General features: G+C 37.8%; 1 protein-coding gene across 18 annotated transcripts in view; it reads right to left on the reverse strand.

The window, feature by feature from the left end:
- The window catches only part of CHL1 (cell adhesion molecule L1 like), a 135,937-nt gene that overhangs the window by 92,700 nt on the left and 20,623 nt on the right, over positions 1-22,614 (reverse strand). For 3 of the 18 annotated variants that reach the window (XM_065075348.1, XM_065075349.1, XM_065075337.1), the window contains exon 2: positions 12,221-12,310. The exons of 13 other annotated variants lie outside the window; for them this stretch is intronic. The gene's annotated coding sequence lies outside the window, so the exon portion shown is untranslated. The remainder of the gene's footprint in view (positions 1-12,220; positions 12,311-22,614) is intronic. 2 more of the 18 variants (XM_065075335.1, XM_065075346.1) reach the window with 2 other exon arrangements.

Below are 22,614 nucleotides of genomic sequence, written 5' to 3' on the forward strand. Positions count from 1 at the left end.
TCTGCTCCCCGCAAGGAAGGAGCATTGCCCTTCGTCAGCAGGGCTGACTCCATCCTCTCCCACCAGCCCTGGGGACAGGACAGAAGCACCCCAGGGGCATTGGGGGATCCTGTGTACAACCACCCCTCCCCAGGACTTCACCTACCATGCTTGCATATAAAAACTTGAATGTAAGCCCTTCAGATAGAAGTGAAAATCCTGTGTAATGAGCAGGAGTTTGGCAAAAACTGTGCATCTTTATTTGAGGGAAAAAGGTTATAATGCTGAAATAGGTTGGTTTGATGAGAACTTATTTTTTTTTTCTTGGCAAAGGAAAAGATGCTATTTTCTGGGACAGCTTGTTAAGGAAATGAGGCTTTTTACACTTGTGCAGCCTCTCCCATCTATCCAAACCCCTCAATCGCTGGCGAACAGGCAAGTTTCAAAGGAAACTCAAACTAGTGACTCCACTGAGAAAAAGGACATTGTAAATTCTGTTTGAGAGCAGCTGACTGGCAAATCTCAACATATTTACTGGCAAGCCAGTCAGCCTGTACATAACACAGGCTGTGAGTAACCCAGTATTATTCCTGTGCCTGCTGAAAAAGACAGAAAATGCACAAGTGATTGTGAACGCAAGTCATTAGGAAACCAAGTCAGGCTTCTAGGTTCACAGGTTACAGGATATCTTGTTTTGTAAGAAAGGCTCAATCTTTAATTACCTGGAGAGAATTATTTTCCCTGTTATTTTGTGCTGTATGGGTATCATTAACTTTTTACATACATCTGAATTGTAAAAAGGTAAACCAAAGTTGTTTGATGAAAACAACCACCCTGTAGGGACACAGTAGTTCAACAGATGATCAAAAAGAGCTTTCGCATCACTAATCTGCATGATTTCACAATATGGCTTTTGAAAGAATTAAGAAAAGTAAGTATTTCTCTAATGTAGGTATGAAGCTTTCTTCAAAAGGTCTGTCCCTCCTCCAAAACTAGTTTGCCCAGAAGCACTGCACAGCAACAAAGACTTTCTCAAATCTGAAACTAAATCATTAACCAGAAAGCACTCAGTGGGAAAGCATTTCTTGCTCAATATAAGAGGTTTCATAGCCATCATGTTTGCAGCCTGCCATTTATTCATTAATTCTCAAATGAGGGATTATGAGCATAGACAGTGTCCCTTTGTCTTCCAACACGGCACACTGAGGATATAACGCTGAGTCCCTTATTAGTGGGTGTCCTCCTCACCCCTCACTCAGAGACAGAACTTCTTGTATGACGACAGAAACCATGCAGTGACCTCCAGCCAATGCAAACTGTTGGGTAACTGGTTAACAAAAAAATAGTTATTTCACTGTAGCCTCTTCCAAGTTCTCAGTATATGCAAAATCTGCCGAGGTAGCATCCCTATGTTCTCACACCTCAGGCCTTTCCAACAGCCCTCCTTCTACATTTGTCTAAGCTCCAGACCTCATCAGATGCAGAAATCTACTGAGCATCTGTCAGGTGTTCACATGCTATGCTGCAGATTACAGAAAAGCAACCCTTCTCAAAAAGCATGCCTATTAAATCTGGAAGAACGATAACAGTATCCAAGTTCTTCAATTTAATGAGGCAACATCACTTAGGGCTGACTCTTTCTGAATGTATATAAGGAAATAATTCCCTTGTAATGAACTTGTGCAGCAGCTGGCTTTGCCCTTTCCACTAATGATAATAAATTCCATCCAAATTATTTCACATACTGAATAGCTGGTGTACTGTATTTACCCTAGCCCTGTATGCAAGGACAAAATAACAACTACACTAAAGGGAAAAAGGTGAATCAATAACTTTTTCCTCTTTTGCCATACTCTGACATGATCAGCAATTTTTTTTGGCAGGATGTAAAATGCTAAGCTTGACAGGGAAGTCTTTAGAAGCAAATGACTTTTTTCAAAGGTAGGGGTGAGGAAATATGCAAAGTGAGATACATCCAAGAGATATCTGCCTGCTTGTAACCCTGCTTCTACACAGCTAAGGAAGATGGTACAGCTAAATAAACAGATTATGAAACATGAGTTGTCAGTGCAATTGAACGACAATCTATCTTATAGCTGCACAGGAATAACTTCTACTGCAACACTTTTTGATCTAGCATGACAGGATGGGTTTTGAGAAAATATGTCAATAGTGTAGCAACAGGTAAAGAAAATCCCCAAGTAATTTGTCACGTCTTTGCCAAGCCCAATTCAGGCATGCAAGTCATTCTCTAGCAAGACATCAGCTTTTAGAAATTGGAGTTGCGACGACTTCCAAAGCCTGAGTTTCTAACATGTGGTTGAGTTGGTTAGACAATATATGATTTTGTAAGTCTACTCAGCATATAGAAGTGGTATGGAAAACAAGAATCCATATGGGTACATACTATGCATCTATAAGGCACAATAAAATGACTGAGGAGAAAACAGCAGTCCTTTCAGACAAACATTAACTTCTGCAAACATTATCCCATTACTACCCTAAGCACTTGTCATACCTAGGAGACATGAGACTTTGCAAAGCATATGTGGTTTGGGAAGAGAAAGGGAGGCTGATACTAATAAGAGCTGGCACCCTGCTGTGGCTCAGGCTAACAGGGAGGGAATTTATGAACATCACCTCTGTCGACTCATCACCGGGTGGATGCTGTGCATTTTGTTTTTTCTTTTCTGGAAAAATGTCAGTTCAGTTAATCCAATCAAGGATGGATCAGGGTGTCAAAATCAGTTTTCAAACTGTCAGAAAATAAAGCAGTTCCTTGTCGCTTAAAGACTGAATTACTGTTGCCTCAAGATAAAATATTGATAATATTAACAATTTGGTTCACAAATCACACCTCTTAATGCAAATCACTTTTCTTTTCAAAATTTCCCTGGTTACCACAAAGGACATTCAGAGAAAATTGTAATTCCAATTTTTAGTTGATCTTCATAGTTTTTATTAAATTACTATTTTACCTGTTAAGAAAAAGAAATATACATGTTTTTTATGTTTTGGTTTTCCCTATTCTTCTTCAACTAACTCTTTCAGTTTGGCCCCACTGACTTCATTATAGTCCTTGCACATTAGAAGTGTTATTTGTGTGAACTGGCCTCCGGACTTCTCCAAAATAAATGCCAGTGGTATATTAATTCCTTAATCCTCTTTATGTCACAGGATGCAAATCTGTACACATAACATTTCAAATCTGTACACATAACATTTGCTTATCTACTTTTGGTATTAATTCTTACATTTTTAATCGCTTTCCATTCTCTACCATTTACTTATGCTATTCTGTTAAAGAATGAATTTAGAGAAGGAATTCAACAGCTCAGTCATTTCCAAAAAATTAATTTATCTTTTAATTTCATGGAGGGCACTGTGTTGTTAGGGGTTTTTAAAAATAAATTCCTTTGTTGCAAAGTACAGAAGTGAAGGCACCCTGTTATCAAATCTGCCTCAGAAATACCTAACTGGAAAGTGGCATTGCAGAAAAGGTGAATATTCTTTATAACAGAATGAAATACATTAATGTTCAAGTCTATGGGGACAGGACTTGGAAAGAAAATAAACTACTAAAACATAATGAAAAATAGGCTGTACTTTTTCCTTATAATGCATGGCTTATTACACTTTTTAAATACTTTTTTTTTATATTTACCATATATTTATTATTCCAATACTCTCTAGTATTTACATTGTGTTATATTGGACATCAGAAGACAGCACTACACTACAGACTGTCCAAATCTATAAATAATATTGCAAACAATGCATAAATTTATGGCATCTACATTTATATATAATGTTATGGTAAAGCCCTGAGATTGTACACATTTTTTCCCCCACATAAAAGCCCCCCTCACAAAACAAGCCATGCATTTTAAGAGCTCATTTTGGTAACAACTTCCCCTTTCAAAAGTTTGCCCAAATCTAATTTTTATTATCAAACCAGAGTGTTGGAAAAGAATTAAAGAAGCCACCTAGACTGTTGGCAGACTCAACCATAGCTCTGCTGTTTCTGGATGTACCTACCAAGGGATTGTACCTTCCCAGGAGCTGGAGCCTCAGGGACCACCCCGGCAGCCTCAGGCAGGACTTGCTGGCTTGGGCACTGGCTGGTGTCTTTGATGTCTATCCTCACTCATTCATGCCACAGTTTTGGCCTTCCTTCCTATGCACAGTGGGAAATGCATTTCCATTTGCATTTTCTACATCTGAGTACTTGCTCCACACTTCTATCTATCTATCTATCTATTTATTTATTTATTTTTAAAGAGTGAACAGTCTCTCGATTATTTTTTTTTTTCCCTAGGGCAGATTCTTTCAACTCATTTCAACCAAAATGGTTCTACATTTCCCCAGGGTAAAGACTAGCAAAAATACGCTGGTTTCTTGTGCACGTATTACAAATCCTGAAGAATTTTTCCTGGAAATAGTCTGTCTCCCTTGCCCTCCAAATTCAGCACAGGATGTCACCTGCCTCAAGGACATTTCCCATCATCATGAAAAGCCATTACAATGTTATCAAGCTATAAGACTCTAAAAAACCCAGTGCACACCAACTTTGGGCATTTCATAGCTTGACCCTCCCCACCCCTCAAACCCCTATGTTTCAGATGTTCAGAATGAAAATATCAGCTCTTCATCACTCTGAGATCCACTGCTGATAGAATCGAGATCCGCCGTCTCCCAGTGATTAACTATTACCTAGGCAAGGTTGCTGGAGTTAGACATTCCTGCCAGAGCATGGATCAGACACCAGAACTGCAAAAAGGTGCTGAAAATACAACTGGGAAGGAAATGCAATAGGAGAACATAGCCACAACCACAGTGCAGTTATAGGAACAATATTAATACTGTATGGTTAACATGGTTATGGTGAGTAATACAAAAATACTAATCTTGAAGTCTTCCAGTTCAACTAATGAAGACTAATTAAGCAATAGGAAATACTTCATATAAATCTTAATGAGTTTTTCTAACCCTTCTATAGTTGAATTAGCTGTAATTAATCAAAAAAAAAAAAAAAAAGGGCGGTAGTTTACTAAAGAACCTTTTAGTTTTGGAGAGAAGTTTCCCTTTTCCTACTTTGCTTACAAAAAGGGATTTAAAAGATATAGGGAAACACTAACTCATTGCCTAATAGGGAAAGAATATAAAATCATACTCCACATATGAAATCTTGGCATGTTCAATGACTTTTTTTCCTTATGTCTTCACAAAAAGATGTTTTACAGTGACCAGACTCTCAATATGATTCATTTTAACTAGGAGCTTGGAACACAAGCTGAGCAGAGACTTAAAGACTGCATGGACAAGATACAGATGAGCAAGTCATTAAGGATTAAATTTATTTTTAAGCACTTCAGGTATCAGTCGAAGTTCTCTTTAAACTATTAGTAATTAATTTTTAGTACTCCCATGGAATGGCTGAGGTCCCAGAAGACAAGAGATGGTCAAACAGCAAGTATTTTTAGAAATGGGAAAAAGGAAGACTACACAGTCTAGGTTTATTAGACCGAAAGATCCAGGAATGAATGATTAAACAATTAAATTATAACCACCCAGAGGAATATAAAGTGAGAAGAAACTGCTAAAATGCATTTGTGAAGAACTAATCATGTCAACATGACTTGGTTTGGTTTTGGGTGGGGTTTTTTGGTTTTGTTTTGTTTTGGTGTTTTGTTTGTCTGTTTAATCAGGATAATTACCCTATCAAAAGAAGAAATTAGATGTGATGCATTTTGAACAAGCATATTCCTCTATCACAGTAAGTTAGATTAACCAACTTCTTATTTTAGACTAATAATTAAAAAAAAAAAAAACAAACCACACTCAAAGAGCAATTTTCAACTGTCCTCTCACAAATATAAGGAACACAGCAATGCACTTCCATAGGTGTTTGCACTTGGTCCCATATTTTCGTAAGTGACTTAGGTCGCATCAAGTGCAGAGGATCTGCAAGCAGTCTGGAGGATAGCACTAGCCTACCAAATTATCCCAACATGGAAAAAAAAATCTGATATCATGAAGATCGTTTTGGAAATAATCAAGTGCAAACTTTATAGCATGCTTTATCAGGTAGCAATACAAAGAACAGAGAGGTTAGAAAGGATAAAAACAAAACATGAGTCAGCAACGTGAGTCTGCTGCCAGATAGACTAGTGGTGTTTGGGGAAATATTAACAGATGTTAACCACAGGACACAGGAGATAATTATTCATATGAGATTTAGAAAACATGCCCTAGAAAGAAGGATATTTCACTCTATAAAGAGACAGGACAAGAAAGTAGATATAGCAGCAATATTCCAATACATAACAGGTTTTAATTAAGAAAACTACAATCTGTTGTACTTCGTGAGCATGAGTAACAACTGGCTTCATCCACAGAAGGGACGATTAAGGACAGATATTATGAAAAGCTTTCTGAGCTATATAGATAGTTAATCATTTTAATATGTTATCTCCAGGAAGGTGGTTGGGATCCATCACTGGAAGCCTCTAGAAAAAAATCCTGACACAAACATCCCACCTGGAGGCAGGCAATGTGGTGTGGCCCAACAGGCTGAACTAGATAACCCTTTAAGACCTTGTGCTGTTCTAACACTTGCATTCTAACACTTTTGGTGTCAAAAAATTAAGAAATAACATCTTATAGAATCACTATCTCCTTTGGAACCAAATAAAGGTAAAAGGATCATTTAATTTGGCACAACTGACTATTGCTGCTCAGCACAGCACCAGCTTCATATTATCTTTCTCTCTAAATTCATATTACACAACCACAGGTCAAATATGTACAAAATTATTTTTTGATAACTTTATTATTTCCAAAGTAAGCCACCCATCCTTGAGAGTTCACAAAAAATCTGTCCACAAAGGCACCTCTTTAACCCAGCCCTGCCAGTTTTATGTTTTCCTAGGAAACATATTCAAATAAAACCAAAACAGAAAAAGCTACCTTGTGACACTTCTGCTTAGCACTCCTGCATACATTGGTTTCTTAACATGGGTCTACTCTATATTACCTTTAGGAAAAGGCCATTAAGAAGGAAAATACACTTCCTTCATTGCAATTGTTTGTATTACATATTCATTTTTCTTAATTTACTATGCATTTGGTAGTCCCATATAGTAGTTTGCAGGAAAGTTTATTTCAGCCTCAAACCAGAATTTTATATTTCAATTTACTGAAGTAATACACAAGCTTTGCTGATGTGAATTTATTTTACCTTTGTATTTTTATGTGATTTTATTAACTCATTTATATAAAGCTGAATTACAGTTTATTACCAATCTATTTTCTATGTGTCTAGAAGTATATAGTAATATAGCTACATTTGAATATAGGTACATTTGAAATAATAGGAATAACAAAAGTAGTATTATGCACAATTATTGCTAGAAGCACTCAAAATCAGACATTGTTAATAATAAATGACAACATTATATAAAAGAAATATCATCTGAAAACTGATTTTACATGGCATATTAAAGACTTGATGGCTCAGGAGATGGGTAATAGAATAAAAAGCCTTTCATCTCAAGGTCATCAATTCAAATACAAGTCAGACTGATAGTAACTGAACGCTATTTGATGAGCACTCTAATGAAGCTCGTCTCATTACTAAAAATGTAAGAATAGCCTTAGCATTTAGCCCTTTCTCCTGCCTCTGACAGCAGTAAATACAGAAATCACAAAGTATAGAGGAGTAGATCCAATTCGGCAGGTAGAGTTGTATTTCTCTTGTTATACGCTGCCAGCCCCAGGCTATCACTATTTTAGCAGTTTCCCAGCAGGTACTTGTTTGTTCTGTTCCAAAATTCAACCTTCTCAGTGTTGCTGTGTCTTTTATTGCTTGGACGGTTGAAAAATAGAATCGAGCTTTCAGGTCCCTGAGTTACTACTTCGTGTGGTCACATAAGCAACACTCAGGTCATTGGAGCCATAATAAAGGTAATGCATTAATGTAGCAAGTTATTCGATATCTTAATATTTTTTTTTTTTAGATATGTATCAAAAAACATGTTGAAGTAAAGCCATGCACTGGGAAAGAGAAAAAAAACCCATGTAAACCAGAGCAACTGTTCAGCTAGCCTCACATTAGGTGTCAAATAAAGCAAACCACATATGGCATGACTTGAGAAGCAAATTCAAAGTCTTCTGGAATAAAAGACCTGGTATAATTTCCTTTGTTCCCGTATAATGCCTACATAATTTACTATTGGCTATAGTTAACATGATGGAAAGCACTGATAAGAAACCTATTGATGTTGTCCTTTTGCTTGCCTTGTTAAGCTGAATCAGACTAAAAAAAAAAAAAAAAAAGATGAATTTTCAATAATTCTGCAGAAAATTAATCCAGAAGGAATTTTGTTTTCATATCTTTCATAGGCAAAGCTCAGTGTTTGCACATGCAAACTAATACCTACAAATACTTGTTTGCAGGTACAAATGGGGACACACAGAAACACTAGTGTGACATATAGCAAAAGGACAGTGTTCCCCACAATCTCTATTTGGAAACCATAGATTCCTTTTTGAACTGAGGCACTCAGACAGCCTCCCCAGATCCCTGCAAACCTCAATTATTTTAAGGCTCTAAAAATTAACCACCTCACAACTCATGTAAAGTCCATCTTCAGTAGTACTTGGGTTGAGAAGAGCCATTTTGATTTTCAGAAGTGGCTAATGGATTCGTTTTAAAGATACCTAGGTGTCCAAAGATGTAGTTTACAAAGTCTGGATAATCAATTCCCTTAATGCAATTTTTTCCCAGTGTAGCACAAGTGCCTAATAACCATTATAGACCCTGCCCTTATCCAGGGGAGACAGTAGAGATCCCCAGACTTTCACTTGTCTGCTGTGTCTAGAGATGCACATCAGCACCTACACTTCCACTATTAAAACCCTGTGGATGCCTGTATTTCAGTGCTGAACTTGATCATTTGTTCCTAAATCGTGATAATTTCATGATATTTCTAACCCATAACTCAGTAGGAATTTCAGATACAACAATATTTCAAGTTATTTCACATTTAGTACCCAAGTAGGCATTACTGCAACATGCCCACTTCTCCCAGTTCAGCCCTTGCAGAATCAGATGGGAAGATGCCAGACTGAGCAGCACTTGGACCACATCTCACCACACAGCAGTGGTTTGGTGATGGTTCATCTGCAAGTTTTGGGACAGAGAATTTGCTGGTGATACATACAAACATGAGCTCCATCCAGAAGTTTCAGCTTTATGGAAACTCTTCATATGGTGGAGTCAGCGCAAATTTTTGAACCCCCGTCAGCCCAAGATGTGTGTGCTTCTGGTGTCACCATGCAGCCTGCACTACTGCACTACTAACCTGATTTTCCCTTGCCAGTGGTCAGGATTTAACCAATTCCAATTACCTGAGGTCAAAACTACAGATGGCTTTGTTTCAGCAAAGAGCTACCCCCTGGCTTGCAACATGGAATGGTCATACTTGAGTCATGTCTGTCCAGAAGACTAACTGTCAAAAGTACAGACATATGGATTTAAGTGGATTTTGGAGTGTGGAAAAATCCCAAATCCATCAGTTAAGGTCATTAGCTTATGTGACATACCTCAATGACGTTAATTTTCAGAGATAAGCATGTGACAATCTAACTGGAAGAATTCTCCTCTAATGCATTATTAATTCATTTATCATTACAGTTATTATAATCTTTATGTGGGACACTGAAGTTCAATTTGTTCTATATCAGCTAATTTTTTTTAATGAGCCCTTCCTTCTCCTCAGGATGGGAACTTCTTTAACCAGTTATGTGGCTTTTAAGCAAGTATAAAATGACATGATGGGGTATCCTCCTTATAAATATAGCTTCAAGTATCATGGCCTGAATTTTAAATGAAAACAAATGAGTACTAACTGTCACATTGCCAAATGTCTTTTAAAAGGTAATAGACTCACAAACTCTAAATATAGAAACTTTATCAGTTAAATGCAATGAAATCTTAATTACAATTTCTCTCTCTGACAAAGGGGAGAAATATATTTAAATAACAAGATCCTGTATAAATGTGGTTATTTGTGGGGCAGACACTGGAGCATATATTAACTTCAGTCGGAAGGCTCATGTGAATGGCTCTGAGTTCATCCTCTGGTCATGCAGGGCAAAGAGGTCGCGAGGCTGATCCCTGCACCGAGAAACTGGTTCAGTTGTTGAGGAAACAGCATATTAACTAGAAAAGTGGGTGTACTTCTGAACCAAATGGAAGAAAACAGCAAATTTCCCAAATATACACATCTGTGATGCATTGAGAGCCAAGCGTCCAGCTGCTTACAAAGGCTGCATCACTTTTTGACCTTTCTTGCTAAGAGAGAAGGTCATGGTATTTAATAGTCACAGACATGGCACTTAGGGACATGGTCTAGTGGTGGATTTCGCAGTCTTAGGATTACAGTTGTATTCAATGATGTTAAGGGTCTTTTCCAACCTAAGTGATTCTATGACTCTGTATCGAAAATTAGTCAAACCTACACTCAGAATGTCATGCCTACATTTCCAGTATTTATGCCTCAAAATGGAATAGCTCAGCCCATGGGATAATCTCAGAGAGAAGACAGGAGAAGGTTTTTGAGGAAAAAAAATGAAAAGTTTATGCATTTTTGGGGGGCTGTGTATGATGAAATGATACGGAGTGTCCCACAAGAAAATTAGGGCAAATCTATGTTCTCTTTGCTCATGCATACCCAAAAATTAGCCAGTCTTCACATGGTGACCTTTCCAGATTGCTGGTTCTGAAAGACGGAAAGTTTATAACCTAACTCACAAACTGACAAGAAAGTGATCTTTTCAGTTCAGAGCTGCTCCTATAAAGAGCTGAATCAAAATATATCCAGATTTTATGGAGATCTAGATTCACACAGCATATGAATCCCACTGCCTGATTAGTTAGGGTTTATCAGAAATTAGTAAATTATCTTCTACTTGAAACAATCACTGGCTGTAAGAAAAAAAGTAAATTGATTAGTGAGTATAATGAAAGAATAAAAATTTTACTACAAAAAGTTAAGGCAATATTCAGACAGACTGCATCTTATCAATAACTTTGTGAGTTTTACAAGACCGCAAGAATACACAAAATGAAATTCTGCAGCAATTGCACAAGAACCATGCTTTCAGCCCTGATCTCTACAGTAGTCAGGGTCAGTGAGTACAGTACAGAAAATCCCAATAAAAAGTATCTCAAAAGAAAGTTATAGTGTAAATAATTTCCATTATACACAAAGCTTCCATTAATCCAAGTTAATGAGAAATGCATATTTAAACTCCACATATTGGTAGCACAGACTCTCTTTTCATCAGCCAGAAATGAGAAACTGAATGCAAAATTATAGGGGTTTTTAATGAATAGGATTAAAAAACAAAAAACAAACAGATAGAAACTCCTTGCCAGTGTGATTATTTCCTCCAAGCACATTTCAGTACAGGAAGGGTCCACAGGCACTAAAATTCCCTGGTTACAAGGTATCCCAGAGAAGCCCAAGACATAAATAACTCTGTGGCTCCAAGACCTTTTTTCACTGATGAACAGTTGTTGGCAATGTCACCACTAAGGCCCTGCTCTTCCGCTATTTATTTTCAACATGTCCCAGTGTCCTTTAAAGAAAGGCAATATCCACTTTGGATCCAGCCCCTCCACCAGCGTTTGGGGTAACTCACTGCCCAAATGGCCACCCTGACCAGCTGTTGGAAAGCAGAATGGAAAATTTCCTTTGAAATAATCAGAATGGAATAATTATAGCACCTTTTCTTACAGATTGAAGGACCAAACAAACTTGAGAGGTTTTTTCAAAATATAAAATCACAAGCTCCTTGCCACTTAAATGCTGCAATAAGACAAAGCCTAGCTTAGGGCTCAGCTACGCATATAATTAGGAATTACTGTTTGCTTAACATCTAAAAAGAGAAGACAAACAAGTCCCATCTGACACTCAAGAGTTTTCAGACTTTGAAAGCATGTCCACATACCTCAAGTAATTAAAATCATATAGAATTATTCCACAACATAGACACATACACACACACAAATAAATACACACACATCTATGGTTTTATAGAAAGCATATTAAAGATAGAAAAGATATCAAATGAGTCCAAGATGTTTATGATGACATTAACTGTTATGATTCGTAAATAAATAAAATTTACATCCAAAACACAAATACTTTATTTTTTAAAATGCATTTCTAACCAGTACATGCAGTTGCTGCTTCATCAATGCATGGTCAATTTGCAGTTTTACGTCTGAATCATTCTCCCCACTTTACTGACTTTACTGCATCTAGAGAGAAAGACAAATTTGTAATTTGAGTAATGGTACTTCATATGTAGAATTAATTTTAAAATAACATCTTTATCAGTACAAATCCTTTATTTTCTTTCCCCTCTGTATCACTCTCTTTATGTCTGATCTCATTCTCTTTGCCCTCCATTTGACTGGAAAAGGACAGTTTTTTCCATATTTGAATTACAGAAGAAACATACCCCATGGAATAAAAAATGGGCTGAAGTAAGAAGATCTGATTCTTATTCTAAATCTGGTTTGTGACCTTGGAATGAGTCACTTTTCTGCACTTCTATTTCTCATCTTTCTTTGCCTTTCTTGTCTACTCCGATTACAAGCTTTCTAAAGCCTGTTAAGTGTTTATATAGTACAAAACAGATAAGATTCAGCTTTCATTGGAATCACGAGATAACACAAAACCAGAAAAAATAAATCTTATCAACCATTACTTACATTATTGTTCCTTATAGTCCACTAATGTGAAACACAATTTCAAAAATATTTTCAATGTGTTTTTAAAAAATATTAAAAAAAAAAATCATAATGCCCATAAAAGAAAAGTGTGTTCAAGAAGAAACAGATCCTTTAAACATTTTGTTTCCAATAACATTCTCCCCACTTTAAACATGATGACCAAGAGTTGTGTTTCCTTATCAATGTCTCATAAATGTGGATATGATGCTTCTCTGCTATTGAACTAGCACCTCGATATTGTTGTGCTGTGGTGCACGATGGACTTCAGTTCAGCATGCTGCTCTGTTCTCATTGGATGCTCTGCTATGTGCTGGGAGCAGCAAAGGCAATAGGAAGACTTTGGAGCTTTAAGACCACTTTTCTTGGTCTCCCAAAAGAGAGTACACACACACTGTGTAAATCCCAGACTATACTCCAAGCACCGAGAAGCAAAAGAAGCACACAAGCTTTTTTCCTTTGTGGGTCACCTTTAAAAGTGATTTTCTTTCAAGACTCTCTGTATGAATGACAAGATATTCAGTAAGACGTCTTAAGGGAAAATAAGTGATAAAGAAAAATTCAGCTAACCTATTTTCTTTCTTGTCACTACTTGATAATCTCTTTATCTGGTCTCATTTAACCAGTTGCAGACAGACTTATCTCCCCATGGACATATCCAATCCTTCTTCCAAAGCACACGTGTACACACACACACACCTTCTTTCCCACAGCATTTCAAATTTATATTGTAACATCTCTGCTATTTTGGTTATATATAGCCAATATATATATATATATATATTCAGCATAGGTGTGTAGGTACAAGCTGTACATGCTTATTACTACACACATCTCTGGTCTTTCACAGAATTTCTGTGGTTATGGGCACACGCAGAACATTTATGCAAACCTCTCTGTCAATATAAGTATGCAATTTCACTGAAACATAACTCACTAGCATATATATTTTAAACTTCGACCCCTTTGTCAATAAATTATGGTTTCTGATGTGAGCAGAAAATATTTTCTGAAGCTCTGCAATGATTTAGGAACCTCAGCTCTAATTTCAGCTGTACCTTAATCCTTCTTGATTTCTGTTGAGGCCTTAGCTTAGAAACCCAAAGCCAGTCCCACACACATTCATACAGGCTTGCAAAGCAGAGTAGAAAATTCCTATCACGTGAATCAGTGTAAAACAGAGACTATTTTCAGTATTTCAGTTTATCACAGGACTGGATTTGAAAAGTTCAAGACCAGAGATGCTGCTATTACATCAGGTCCAGACTTCCCGGCATTACATTTCCCCCAGCTACCTCTATATTAATCCAATTCACTTGTAATTGATTAAAACATCCATTCCAAATTAAAAAATATATATATATTTGCATACATGAAAAAAAAAAGGAGGAAATTTAACATTTTTTAATCAGAGATTCTGAGGGAGGAGGGAATTACAATGAATATGTCTCCCTCACCCTGTTTTTTAATCTAACTCAAAAATCATAGCAGACAATAGCAATTCAAATGCTTTATAGCTGAATTCTTATTAATCAGCTGTCTCCTATCTTTACCAGCTGTTTGCCTGCTCCTCCCATTTATGCTGTGCATCATGGACTTATCAATCTAGTAAGCCTTAAATTACCGCTATCCATTAAAAAAAAAAATGCAGAGACAAACCATAAGACCATAACAGGAAAGAGCAGACCTGATAAAGGATTTCTGAAGCACTTCTCACTTTTGCTAAAAGAAAATCTTAATAGAATTTCCTGGAGAGTAGGTCTCCAGTACTTAAGTTATCAGAGCACCGTATGGAGAGAGGAATGGTAGAGCTCTCAAATTGAAGGAAAGGATTTGTATCAAAAATGGTCCCATTGAAAAGCATAGGAAATCTTGGGGGAAAAAAAGCCTTAAGATACTGTGTTAGTAACATAGTCTGGGTGTTTATGTTTGATTTATTAGAGCCAGCTGATTTGTAGCAGTTCTTGTTGTTTCAGGCATAGTACAAACAGACATTAAGGATTTATCTCTCTCCCAAAGAACATTAAAAAATGTTTAACATTAAAAGGGCAGAGCATAAGCAGAGTTGATTTCAGTGCTCAAGTACATCTACTGCAGCTCCAACCCAAAGGCTGCTAAAGGGTGTCACTTCAGACTTTCACCACTGAGCTACCAGGACTGTGCTACTGAAGGAACTGTGGCACTCTGGGCCCTCCGGACTCTGTGCTGTTATTACTGCTGTGCATGGAAGTATGCACGAGGCCATTTGTAAGTTGCAGAAAATTTGCACCAGCGAAAAGAGCTATAAAAATTGCATCTAACACTACGCTGGAAAAGAAAGAATTATTGAAACAATGTGTGTCTTAATGAAAAAAACTGTCTCCCAGTCCATGTTGAAAACTTAACCTGCTGTTTGGTTTTTCATGCCTTGCATACTACAAGGGAAAAATGTGCAGCCTTACAAACTGGGATTATGATGACTGTCCTGAAGACCTCCTGGTCTAAGTCAAAGTGGTTAGGTGCCCTGATCTTGTACATCTGTTGAGATTTTTAAAGATAAGAAATAAAAATATAATATTTTCCTGTGTAGTTATGGGCAAAATGCCTGCATGTCTGGACTCCCAGTGCTGCTTCTGCTTTCTGATTCACAATGGCATTTTGCTGTTGTGAAGTTCCACAAGTACAGTGAGTGACTTTGGCCTTTCAGTTTTCCAAAAGGTTAGAGGGAGCTGACAGATTTCCAAGTGAGGGAAAGCAGTTCACACTTTTATTTGCTCAGCTGGTCATTCACTGAATTTGACACTCTATTTTGGCCCGGTTACGCATGGTGCAGAGAAGGGAAGAAGCAGAAGGGCACAAAGATGGCTTTAAGACATCTCTGATCCCCATGTTGAGCTACCTGGGGGCTGCTTGGTCTCTAAGCAGAACCAAAAGCCAGTGCTACAGCCAGGATTAGGGCTGGCATCACCCGCTGCCCCTGGCCATGCCACAGATGGCACAGGCAGCTTCCCGGGCTACTCATCTACCAACTGCAGAGGGAGAACAGACTGGAGCAGGGACAAGTGGTCCCTGCTGCAATGTGACCTTCATGTTTCATTCATCCATTTCTCCCTAAAAGATCCATGAATTGATGAAGTATGAGCTCTGAGCCAGGCTCAGATAAGGTTCTGAAAACAAAAAAACTAAATATTTAAATGCTATTTGAATCATGCCTGCTGCAGATCCACACATCGCTGAGGAAGATAATAGGTTTGGCCCAGAGGGCTTGACAAAGCAGAACAATTTCAAAGGGGAGTGCTGGCCAGGATGAAGCTGTGATGCTTCTTTGGCCACCCTCCTGCAGAAAAGCCCACCCAAAGCTCTCTGTTCTGCACGTCAAACCTGCTGAGACCCGACACTGCCTCACAGTGCAGACTGTGAGGGCTTATCCTGTTGCCAAGCGCATCGTGTGACACGTGGATGGCAAAGGGATGAAAGGACCCAAAATCCGAGCGCCCAGGCCCGGGCAGCATTCCCATCAGCTTCAGCAGCACTGTGAATGAGGAATATGCTTCACTTACGCAGATTAATAGCAGAAGGTTTTTTGAGAAGGACTTTTTGCCAAAAAATAAAAAGATGCATTAAGCAGTTTGGAAAAGAGCACAGGATGAAATGAATAAACTGTAGCCACAGAAAAAGGTTCCTGTTCTTACAGCTTATGGATCCCACATAAGAGGGATAATATGGGCTGAGAAAAAGAGAACAAGAGGAAAAAGGAGGTCTTAATTATTAAAGAAGCAAACGTTTTCAGATGTAATTTTACCCATGGTAATTATGAATAAAATAAAAAAAAGATGCAGTGCTGCTGAGAAAACTCAATACAACTGTTTTTCTACCTCTTGATAATATGATTATTTTATTTTTAGCTAATTTTACAAGGATAAAATTAAGATGTTCAGTTTAGTAGACATGGTTTGCCAATATTTCCATTTTCCCTCCAGGAAAAAATTGATTTTAAAAAAACATGTTCCAGGTCAATCTCACATTTAGAATAAGGTGGCTCACAGTTACTGCAAGCACAATGTTGCAAGTTTCTCAAATATCTGTTTATTTACTACTGAAAGGGCTATTGGAATATGAACAGAGCCTTGAAATACTAATCATAGCTGTCTAAGACCATCACATGAGGTTAACCAACAATTTCTGTGATTTACTTTACCAATAAAAGAAGGCAGCCATGAACAAGGTTTTGTAAATCAAGCATATTGGGGCAGATTCTGATCCACAAACCCTCAAGCATAAGAGATGGTATAGTGCCTTGCCAGTACATAATTCAGGTCTGTAGTGAACTTCACAATATGGATGTATGACATTAAAAACTGTTATAACCATTACTGGAAAAAAGTCAACTTGGCTTTAACATACATACAAAGGCTAATGCATACACATGCACACACACTCTCTCTCTTAGGCTTGTCACTAGACAGGCACATCACCAACATTTTTCTCTAAAGCAAATGTCAAGGTCTGTGCAAAAACACTCTGGTCTCATGTACAGCACTGCCACACAACCAGGGCAGGCAAACCTTCAGTGGTTAAACCCCATGCCATGACATACATTCATTCATTGAGCTTAAATTTACAGTGAACACCAGGTGTTGCTGTCCCTTACAGGAAATTGTGACTGGTAGAGAATCATCTCTGTCAATATATCCCTCTTGGGTCAATAAATCCTGATAATCAAGAAAAGTCAGTGAGCAAAACTGCCACCATCCCAGGAGCCAGTGTGTACCTTGGGGTAAAATTTGACACACTTAGTATCTGCTTAATGATTTTGCATTTAAGGGCCCCGAGGTATAGAGTGCACTTTCACTTGATCTTATTAATCTTCTAACACACAACACAAGTCTGTGTCACAATCTTGCCCTGCACTCTTTAACACAGAGTACGTGCAAACTGAATGGCACATGGGCTGAGAAAAGGATTTTTCCTGAACCAGTAAGGCATCATCATGAGTATCTGCATGTCAGCTAAAAAATATCCAATGTTTTTCATGGCACATATGCATTCATTTCAAATATTGAAGTTTCAAGAAAGAATACAGCCAGAAAACCTAGTTCTGTGTTTTCCAGATACAAATTAGATTTCAACTATTTATAACCATGTGCCAAAACACACAGTCATTCTCAGATATTCTGGAGCAAATCTTCAACCAGGATAAATCAGCATAGTTTTTTGAAGTTATTTTTGTTTACAGCACCTGACAAACTATTTCCCTAATGTTTCCTGGTTAAAAATTTCATGCATGCAGTATGCAAATGTAAAGTGGAAAAAAGCATCCTCAGTTAGAACACAAAAGTCAATCATATGCAAACTGCCATGATACATGAACTCAGAAAGAACAGGACTTAACCCATAAGTCTCAGTGCAAACAATGTAAAAATGATTTTTACATTTTTTTTTAAATAAACAATTCTGTTTCTGCCCTGCTCACAACAGATTTAGAGTACAGTTTTAATGAAGGTATACTTTTTTCCTGTTACAAAGATTCTTCACTGTTAATCTGTAATTTTCAGGTTCTTTTTCCCTGAAAATGTTTTTTAAATGCATGTGAAAAATGTCCAGCACTGAAATCAGAAACTTAACCTTATAATATGTGATTCTATGTTCAGATTGTTAATGCTCATGCAAACTAATAAGTAACTTATTTGGCATCTAAAATGATAAACAAAACCTCAAAAGAAAACTCAGATTTCTAAACTAAACTGGCAAATTATTTACAAGATATTGCAAGTTATTTAAAATTTCTCTAGAGAATTACTTATACAGGTTAATGACTTTCAAATAGAAGAGAAAAATAAAGTCAATAGACTGAAGCTGTTCATTATAACTCATTTGTTCAATTCTAATCTTGATTTGGTTCTCAGCTCTCCGCTTGCTTATAAGATGCTCAAGCCACACAAAGTGATATTTGTTCGCATAGCAATATTGAACCCTTATATAGCACTTGTCGTCATAAAATCTCAAAGAATCCTGCAAAGAAGGAAAGCTTTGTTATCCTCAATTCAGATAGGGAAATTGCAGCAGTAGGATAATTGCAGAGCCAGAAATAACACTTCCGAGATGCAGGCTAATGGCCTAAGTAATAAGTAACAGCACAGGGCATTTTATTAACACAGAAGATGACTGCGGTCAAGATGGGTGATTTCAGTATCACAACTTTTGAACTGCTGAAAGCGCAAAGAGAAAAGTGCAACTGAGAAAATACATCAGTTCAATGAATGCTTTACATCTGCACTTCAGACTTGAAGCATGCTATTAACTCCTCCTGCCCACTGGTGTGCACAAAGACTTTATACCAAACAATCCCTCACCAAGAAATCCCTCACCAAGAAAATGCTTCAGTTATAATGGTACCCCAAATGCTTACGATTCAAGAGAGTTAAGTGTGTATTTTGTCTATCAGAAAAAATACATTTCTGATGGAAAAGGCACTGTATAGATTAAATGTTTTTAAAACGTATGCTCAGAAAACAGATTTTTTGTCAGAAGGGACTTTTGTCTCAAGACTTCTACATGTGGAGCTCTGCTGTAAAACAGGTGATAGGTTTGTTGAGAGCAAATGCTTATGGGTCAGAATCAGAGAGGCCAACAAGTGCTGCGCGTGCTTGCTACCCACCACGTAATCAACAACTGGAAATGGATATGGCTTTATTCAGTCTTCACAATCAAAGGCTCTAGTGATCCTTGAGGACTCCAGGCACCCTGATATCTGCTAAGATGGTAAGTGGTGGTGCACGAGCGATAGAGATTTCATGAGCGCAAAGACAATGTTGGTGCAGAACTTCAGGGGAGCAGTTTGGTTTGCTCAGGCAACTAGCAGGTGTAATATCATGGATGACTGCCCTGGGGTGCAGAAAGAACAGGGTAGTTCCTTGATCTTCAAGGAAAATCTCCTCAAAGCATGAGAATAATCCACTCTGATGAGTGGGAAGTGGAGCAGACGCGGCAGAAGGCTGACTTGGCTGAACATGGAATCCCTGACTGAGCTCAAACACAGAAAGAAAGTGAACAGAAGGTGGAAGCGGGGACAAGCTACTCAGGAGGACTGTAGAAACCTTGCCCAGACTTCAGGGACAAAATTAGGAAAGCCAAAGCCTGAGTGGAGTTCAAACTGGAAGGGGATGGTAGGGCCAACAAGAAAGGTTCACCCATAGGTACATCTGCAGCAAAAGAAGAGTGGGACTGCCATTCAGTGGCATCTCAACAGGCTGACAGAAAGCTTACAACCTGCAGCCAAAGCAGACATGAAGCTCTGCAAATGGAAACCCACAGTGCAGAAAGCAGCTCTAGAGAAGACAGCCAGGGGGTTGAGCAGGAGTCAGCAGTGACAGTGATGAACACCAACCACATGCTGGGTTGCATTCACAGGAGCACGGCCAGTAGGTCAAGGACAGCAATTACTCTCTATTCAGCACTTGCGAGACTGCATCTGGAACAGAACATCCCGTTTTGGTTTCCCTGTTATAAAACAGACGCTGACAAACTGGCAAAAGTTCAGCAGAGAGGACACCAAGATGATGAGGTGGCTGCACCACATAAGTTATGAGAAGATGCTGGGAGAACCGTGTTGTCTACCCTGGAGGAGATTAACTACTGTTTTCAACTGGACAAAGCCCTGAGCAACCTGATCTAACTTCAGTCATGGCTACATTCACCAGGAGGTTGAATCAAATGACCTCCAAAGGTCCCTTACAACTTAAACTATTCTACAATTTTAGTGTTTTTTCCTTCACTTTTATTTGTGATAAGGTACTCCCTTTTAAAGTATCATTTGGAAATAATTATTGTGAATTTGTGCACCATTTCCAAATGCAATTAAAAATTCCATATGTTTGAGAAATATCCCACTGCAGTTGAGGAATATCATGGTCTAAAAGCCAGTCAGCTGGAGCCAATTAAAGCATGATTAACCTCCCATGACACTAAAATCCCTAATTGAACTTCTACCCTCTGTGCACGGAGAAGATTTTGCTTTCTCCACACAGAAACCTAAAATGAGGGGTTCATTGCTCTGTGCTTCTGTAAGTCAAGATCATTATGAAAACATAACAATCAAAAGAGGAGATGCCTGCATTGATTAAAATAATGGTATTCCATCCTCTGAGAAGAAAGAATAGTCCCCTTGCAAAAAGATGACCTCAGATGTTTAGTCACAGACACCTATCTTAATCCTCCTGGCAAATGGAGAATGTGAGCAGGAGCAAGTGACACACATGCATATTTAGAATTAAACTTGGAAAGGAAATGGTTCATTAGTGTAACATGAGAAAAACTAAGACATGTTTGAATAAACAGCTATGTTCTAGTAAAACCTGAGTTTGGTTTTAAAAAGAAGAGAAAAAATAAAATGTCAATTGAAATATAGATAAACTTAAGAATTAAAATCAATTGGTATTTATAGATACTGAATAATGGACTCATTACTATTCGTTCTCATTACTGTTCATTTTGCAACCGTCACAAAAAAAATATGGTGACTGATTGACAGCTTTTAAAATATGTTTATGCCTGAAGAACCAAAACAGCTGAAAGAGATCTGGAATTCTGAATTCAAAAAACTGTACAAACTGCCAATAGTAGAGTAATCTAATCTTCTCATAATTCCCCCTTTAAAAAAAAAAAAAAATAATTCAAATCTCCCCGACCTTTTGAGTTAATTTGAGTAATCCTTTTGCTTTTCTTCTTTTTTGGGGGAGGGAGAAAAGAGCCCACAAATGTTTCACTTCTTTTTAGCTTTACTGAGCTGTGAAAATCTCTGTATATCAGAAAGACTACAAGCAACATTTTCCCCTAATTAGTCCATAAAAATGCTAATTTTTCTAATGAATCAGATTGAAATATCACAGGAGTAGGTAACAGCGCAAATACAGAGTTTGCTTATGGGGCAGGTTTTCAGATTCATTTTGCTAATCACTACCACAGCACTGGGCAACTTACAAAGCCAATATTATGATGAGGTTAGAGAGGCAAAACATGCTTGTCTTAATTTTTGTGCAAAATAAAGACAGTTACATACATATGCATTCACAGTGACCATGCATTCATGTATATTTGTAAGGAAAACCAGACCTACAGTATTTACAGCCTGGATCCTCAGCTGCAGCGAGCCCTTCTATTCCCATTACAAGCAGAGGTCCTCTGCCTGTTTACTCAAGCTGGGGATGCGACCATAAATCTTTATTCTGCCAAATGTTACTGTTAATATAAACCATTTCTGAAACCAATAAAATAATACTTTATTTTTTCATGTACCAGTAGCTAATAATGTCACCAGTTTGAACTGTACAAGCAAGAGACTGAAATCGTCTGTCTGCCCCACAGCATCTTTATTTTTTTTCCTGCACTTACACTTTTGCTCCTGCTTTCCGTGCTGGCTCATACTAAGGCACTTGTATCCAAGCCACAGATCTAGGAAGGAGTGGTCTTTTTTTCAAGTAAAAAATCTAGTAGAATCAATGAGCTCTTAGAGGAAATCTCTTAGGTCTTGACCTTCAGGGTGGCCTTTTACTCTCTAAACCCCATGTAAATGTAAAACAGTGATTCTGTCAGTCAGTCCTTAGTAAAAGATTTAAAGAAAGGGACTGTTGCCTATTGGTGGCACCAGAAATCTAAGCAAGAATTAAGCAGCTTGAAAAAGCCTTTAAATTCAACACACCATTCTCTCAGAGCTCTCCATATATTCTTTATGGCCCTGTGTTCCCTTACCCCTTTGATCATTTTATATTGAAGTAGTCTCTTGTTTAATACGTAGCTAAGATGACTGTACGATAACATCAAAACAGAAGGGAACATAAAGAACATGAAAGAAT

The sequence above is a fragment of the Columba livia genome, chromosome 10 (assembly GCF_036013475.1).
Source record: "Columba livia isolate bColLiv1 breed racing homer chromosome 10, bColLiv1.pat.W.v2, whole genome shotgun sequence".
Taxonomy (NCBI): domain Eukaryota; kingdom Metazoa; phylum Chordata; class Aves; order Columbiformes; family Columbidae; genus Columba; species Columba livia.